Raw genomic sequence first — 7,259 nt, 5'->3', positions numbered from 1 at the left:
GTGCCTTCCCCTGATCAGCCCGGTCGACTCCCACAAAGGGAGGCCAGACTGTGGCTTAGGCCTGCTCCCCAAGGGGAGCAGGGAGCAGGTAGTAGGACATCCCCTAGGGCTCCCAGTATGTGATAGGGGGCAAGCTGGGCTGAGGGAACCCCCTCCCCAGTGCACAAATTTTTGTGCACCGGGCCCCTAGTATTATTATAAATAGTTACCACAAATCATCTTATTTCACCCACTTTTTGGACTATGTTTGAAGTACAAATTATTTCAAGTGGCAAAACTTTTATTGATTTCAGAGAGGAAGGGAGAGGGAGAGATAGAAACAAGCCCGCAACCCCAGCATGTGGCCTTGACTGGAATCGAACCCAGGACCTTTCAGTCCACAGGCCGATGCTCTATCCACTGAGCCAAACCAGTTAGGGTGCAAAACTGGTTTCTTAACAACTATGCTATATTCTATAGTTATGGTGTATATTAAGCAACATAGAATTTTTTTTCAAATCGCCTCAATTCTGAAAATAAATATTTATATACACATTTTTTATTTTTTTATTTGTATTTTTATATACACATTCTTAACGCAAAAAAGTTTTAGTCTACTTCAAATTAGTGTACATGTTCAACATTAATAAAAACTTTTCTATTTGATTAATTTAAACTAGTCATTTACCCATTGGTGGTGACTTAAATATTTTTTAAAAACTTACACACTCATGATTATAATACAGTTCATTTTTACACAGATCCAGAGATAAGATAAAATGTAAAATCTTGTCTCCCTAAACATAACTACACACATAGAATAAGCTTGGTGTTATTAGTTCAGAAACATCTCCAACGCCTGTGTTATATAAACAAAATGTATTTCCTTTAGTAAAAACACTTTTTATAAACCTAGGCAAGTAATCAGCATCAAAATGTTTGCGATGCTATGAAATGTCTCATGCCTAGAAATGGGGCGTTTTATTCAGCCTCTAAAAGTTCACGGTACAGCATGTGGGTGAATATTTCTGGGCAACCTTCTCTTTTAGCCTTTGCTGCTGCGAAGCCAACATGTGGGCTCTGAGTCTGAGTTTTGCAACCCACAAAAAATGTGGCTAAGGCCAAATAACATAAGTATTTATACTGTGTAGTCCTCGTCCGTCCCCTGCTCACCTCTCCCTCCTCCACCCCTGAGTCACGTGGTGGCGGTCCTAACTGGTTTCTGTGCCTCTTGCAATTTGTTGCAGCCAGTCAAGTGGAGCGAGCGCCCTCTAGGGGTCAGCTTCGGGAACAAAATCGTCATGACACCAGGAAAAGGGACTGTGGGGTTAACCTGGATGGCCTTTCCTAAAACAGCTGCGCTTCTAAAGCTTCCATAAACTAAATTCTACTAACGCGGTATTAGAAATAACCTAATGGCCCTAGTCGGTTTGGCTCAGTGGATAGAGCGTCGGCCTGCGGACTGAAAGGAACCCAGGTTGGATTCCGGTCAAGGGCACATGCTGGGTCGTGGGCTCAATCCCCAGTACGGGCCATGCAGGAGGCAGCCTATCAATGATTCTCTCATCATTGAAGTTTCTATTTCTCTCTCCCTCTCTCTTCCTCTCTGAAATCAATAAAAAATTTTTAATTAACATTTATATGCCACTATGTGGCAGACACATTCTAGCAGCTTTACAAACATTAACTCATTTAACCCTCATAACAGTCCTATGAAGTAGGTACTATTATTATCCCAATTGCAAGAGATTAAATGTTTTGTTCCCCCCAAATCCCTATGTTGAAACCTAATCTCCAATGTGATGGTATTTGGAAATGGGGCCTATTGTAGATGATTAGGTCATGAGGGCAGAGCCTTTATGAATGGGATTAGTGTCTATAAAAGAGCACCCAGAGAGCTCACCCTTCCCATCATCTGAGGACATTAAGAAGATGACTCTCTGCCCTGGGGGGTGTGGCTCAGTTGGTTGAGCATTGTCCCATGTACCAAGAGGTCAGCAGTCAGAGCACATGCCCAGGTTGTGGGTTTGATCCCCAGTAGGAGACATGTAGGAGGCAGCCAATCAATGGTTCTCTCTCATCAATGTTTCTCTCTTTCCTTTCACTCTCTAAAATCAATAAAAACATATATTTTTCTAAAAAGACGACTATCTATGAACCAGGAAGCAAGCTCTCACCAATGAATCTCTTGGTGCCTTGATCTCGTACTTCCCAGACTCCAGAACTTTAAGAAATAAGTTTCTGTTGTTTAGAAGCTACCCAATCTACAGTATTTTGTTTTAGCAACCCAGACTATGACATGCACTTAACAGATGAGAGAGCTGAGATATAGAAGCCACTTGTAGTACAGATCTCAAAGTAGAAACATGTGCACATGAACTATATTGGCCAAAGTGTGAGGAAATTGGCACTTTCAGATATTGCTTGTGGGAAGGTATGACAATACTGAACACAATTTAAAATGCAGTTACTTTAACCTTGAGATTCTTCCTCTAGAAATTATGCAGATGCATTTGCATGAGTGTGCAAAGACATATGGGCAAGGCATTCCAATGCACCATGGTTGTAATAACAAAGACTAGAAGACTAGGGCATAATGTAATAGGACATCAGTTAAATAAATTATGATGTATAGCCACACTGAAAGCAAGTGAGGGAAATCTACTTACACTGACATGCAAAGTCCTACAAGATGCATTCCTAATGAAAAAAACAAGGCATGGGGCACTGTGCATGTCTTAAAGGCTAACATTTAAGCCAAAGTACCAGGTTCCAATTTAGGGAAGACAGAGTAAACACAGTCCACCCTACCTATCACAATGACTGCAATTACATATAAATCCTTTCAGAATGCATGGAGCAGCTATCTAAGGATGCTGAGTCAGAGAAGAAACCAGAATCCAAAGGTGCACCAAACTGGTGGGAACTTCACAATTTTTTCCCTCAGTATTGCCCAGTCTAAACTCAAAGGCATCTGCTCAAAACCCAGAAGGTTCATCAGGTACAGATAGGAAGAGCTTCAAGAGAAGCCCTTCTTTTCTGATCAGAGGGGTGTGTGTGTGTGTGTGTGTGTGTGTGTGTGTGTGTGTGTGTGTGTGTTTGTGGGTGGGAGTACCCCATCTTGGTTTTTGTTTTTCTTTTCTCTGTCCTCCCCTGCCCCAGTCTGCAGGCAACACCTTGGTGTTGGGGGCAGCAGTGTGTGGGTAGATGCTTAAAACCCTATACAGGAGCTGTGGTTCTAAGAGCCTGGAGAGAATCCCATTGCTTTGTTGCTCTTCCTGTCTTCCTTTGGTTCCAGATGCAGACACAGTGGTGGGAAGTGCACAGCAGAACAGGGAAACAAAAGACCTCCCCTCAAATTCACAGGTTTAAGTGCTAACCCCCAGTACCTCATAATGTGATAGGGTTAGGGCCTTATACTTGGTAATTAAGGTAAAATGAGCCCAGCAGTGTAGCTCAGAGGTTGAGCATCGACCTACGAACCAGGAGATGGAGGTTCGATTCCCAGTCAGGGTACAAACCCTGGTTGCAGGCTTGATCCCCAATAGGGGGCATGCTGGGGGCAGCCGATCAATGATTCTTTCTCATCATTGATGTCTCAATCTCTTTCTTTCCCTTTCCCTTCTTCTCTGAAATCAATAAAAATATATTTTAAAATAAAAAGGTAAAATGAGGTCGTGAGGCTGGGCCCTAATCCAATATGACTGGTATCCTTATAAAAAAGAATTAAGCCCAAGCCGGTTGATAGAGCAGCAGCCTGCAGATTGAAGGGTCCCAGGTTCAATTCTGGTCAAGGGCACATGCCCGGGTTGCAGGCTTGATCCCCAGTAGAGGGTGTGCAGGAGGCAGCCTATCAATGATTCTCTCTCATCATTGATGTTTCTATCTCTCTCTCCCTCTCCCTTCCTCTCTGAAATCAATAAAGAAATATAAATTTTTTAAAAGAGGGATTAAGACACAGACATGTACATGCACATAGGAGAGACTGTGTAATGACAGAGCAAGAAGGTGAGGGAGGTCTAAGGAGAACCTGCATGCACCTTGATCTTGGATTTCCAGCCTTCAGAAATGTGAAAAATTTTATCTCTGTTGTTTAAGCCACCAGACTAGTATTTTGTTATGGCAGCCCTAGCAAACGAATACACCCATCTTTCTGGCGGGAGGACTGGAAAGGGAGGCTCTCACATCACAAAGTAGTGGGGAAATCAAAGACATGAGAAAGATCAAGATAGACATCCCAGAAACCTGGGCATAACCTCCTAAGCTCACCCCAGAGGCTACATGTAAAGATCACACCCGAAACAGCGTACCAAAGGCTTTACCAACTGAACTACAAGGTCCCTGACTGATCACTGGGTAGAGCACACGTGGGACCGATCTGACGAGCACTGCAAATGCTTTCAAAACCAGCTCTTTGGAATCACAGCCCACACAAAGCAGACAGCTTGAAACTTGCAAACCTGAACCTCACCCTCTGGATTACCTGAGAAAATTTTAAATATCACATTCTCTAGTCATACTGACAAAGAAATAAAAAGAAAAGACATAGGTTACTAATCTCAGGAATGAAAAAGGATATATCACTATAGACCCACAGGCTTTAACTTGAATCTTATAAACAAACCAACAAATATAAATTTGGCAACTTAGGCGAAATGGAACTATTCCTTGAAAAATACAAACAACCACAATTCTCCCAAGAAAAGATAACTTGAATAATTCTACATTTATTAAAGAAATGGAATTTGGAGTTAAAAGGTCCCTGAAAACAAATCTTCAGATGGTTTGTTATAAATTCTACCAAATATTTAAAGAGAAAATAAAACCAATTCTACACAATCTTTTTCAGAAAACAGAAGAGGAACACTTCCCAACTCATTTTGAGACCAACATTATCCTGATACCAAACCCAGACAAGATAATACAAGAAAACTATAGATCATTATCTTTCATAAACATAGACATAAATCTCAACAAAATACAAAATATTAGCAAAACAAATCCATTAAAATATATCCATTTTATAAATATAAATATAAATCCACACACATAGAGGCCTGGTGCATGAAATTCATGCACTTGTTGGGGGGGGGGGCGGCCCTCAGCCTGGCCTGCATCCTCTCATAGTCTGGGAGCCCCACAGAGGGAGGCCCCGCCCAACTGCCATAGCACCACCGGCCGGATAGCCTGGGCCTCCCTCTTTGGGGTGATCGATCGCCCTGCCAGCCAGTGGCCTGGGCCTCCCTCTGCGGGGCGATTATGGGGCTATGGCGGCCCTCCCCCCCCTCCCCCTCCCAATCGCATCGCAACTACCTTGGCTGGCCTGGCCCCAGTGCGTGTCATAGTGTAGTCATCCAGACGGTCATTCTGCTGTTCAGCCGTTCAGTCGATTTGCATATTACGCTTTTATTATTATAGATATATATATATCAATATGACCAAATATGGTTTTTACTAGGAATGCAACATTCAATATGGAAAAATTAATCAATGTAATCCACACTGTTAAGAAACTAAAGAAGAAAAATCAAATAATCAAATAAATTGATGCAGAAGAAACATTTGACAAAATTCAGTGGCCAGCCATGATAAAAGGACTGAGCAAACTAGGAACAGGTAACTTCTTAGCCTAAATAAAGATATCTACAAAAAAATTAAAAGACACATCACGCTTACTGGTGAAAAATTGAATGCTTTCTCTCTAAGATGGTGAACAAGGCAACTATGTCCATTTTCATCACTCCTATTCAACACTGGTACTAGAAGGCCAGTACTACAGCATGAAAAAGCAACAAAAGACATACATATTTAAAAAGAAATAGAATCATCTCTTTCACAAACAACACAATTATCTATGTAGACAATCCCATGGCATCTGCAAAAAAGCTCCTAGAAGGAATAAATGAGTTTAGCAAGGTTTCAGGACATAATGTCAACAATTGAAAATCAACTGTATTTCTATATCCTGGCAGTTAACAATTAGAAACTGACATTTTAAGAATATCATTTACAAAAAAAAAAAAAGAATATCATTTATAATAGCCTAAAAAGGACATAAATACCTAAGTATACATCTATTAAAATATGCGCAACATCTGCACACTGAAAACTACAAAAGGCCAATGAAGAAACCAAAGGAAATCAAAGTAAATGGAGAGACATACTGGGCTTATGGGTTGTAAGACTCGATATAGTTAGGATACCAGTTCTTCCCCCAAATGTTCTACATCTTCAATACTATCCCAATCAAAATTCTATCAAGGTTTTTTTTTCTGCAAAGGCAGATAAGCTGATTGTAAAACAATTTGGAAAAGAAGAATAATGTTGGAGGACTCACACTACTTGATTTTTAAAATTATTATACAGCTATACAGAAGGGATAAACACACAGATCAATGGAACAGAATGGAGTCCAAAAACACAAACCCATTCAAAACAGCCCATTGACTTTTGCACAAAGGTACAAAGGCAATCCATGGAGGAAAGATGGTCTTTTCACAAAATAATGTTGACACAATTGGACATCCATATGCAAAATAACCCTGCATCTAAACCGCACACCTTATACAAAAATCAACTCAAAATTGACCATAGATCTAAATGTAAAGCTATGAAACTTTAGAAGAAAAAATCGAAGAAAAACTTTGCAATCTGGTATTAGCCAGATTGGATGTGACATGAAAACATGACCCATAGCCAGAACTGGTTTGGCTCGGTGGATAGAGCGTCAGCCTGCGGACTCAAGGGTCCCAGGTTCGATTCCGGTCAAGGGCATGTACCTTGGTTGCAGGCGCATCCCCAGTGGGGGGCGTGCGGGGGGCAGCTGATGGATGTTTCTCATCAATGTTTCTAACTCTCTATCCCTCTCCCTTCCTCTCTGTAAAAAACCAATAAAATATATTTAAAAAACAAACAAACAAAAAAAACATGACCCATAAAAGAAAAATCTCATAACTCGAATTTCATCAAAATTTAAACTCTTTTCTCTGCAAAAGACACTCTGAAGAGAATGAAAAGATATACCACAGACTAGAAGAAAATATTTGCAAATGATATATTCAACATGGGACTTATATCCAGAATATATTCAGGGTGAGGCAAAAGTAGGTCTACAGTTGTTCATCCTATCTAATAATAGACAAACATGGTAATTGACCATACCTTCGCTACACCTCCCATTGGCCAACAAAGATGGCGGCTAATTTGCATACTGCAGGCAGGGCGGGACAGTGCCATCCCTCTTGTCCTGCCGCCATCCGGGCCTGCTATCTGCGACCTGG

This window comes from Myotis brandtii, unplaced genomic scaffold (genome assembly GCF_000412655.1).
Source record: "Myotis brandtii unplaced genomic scaffold, ASM41265v1 scaffold268, whole genome shotgun sequence".
NCBI lineage: Eukaryota > Metazoa > Chordata > Mammalia > Chiroptera > Vespertilionidae > Myotis > Myotis brandtii.
The sequence above is the reverse complement of the archived record's forward strand: the minus strand, read 5'-3'. Positions refer to the sequence as shown.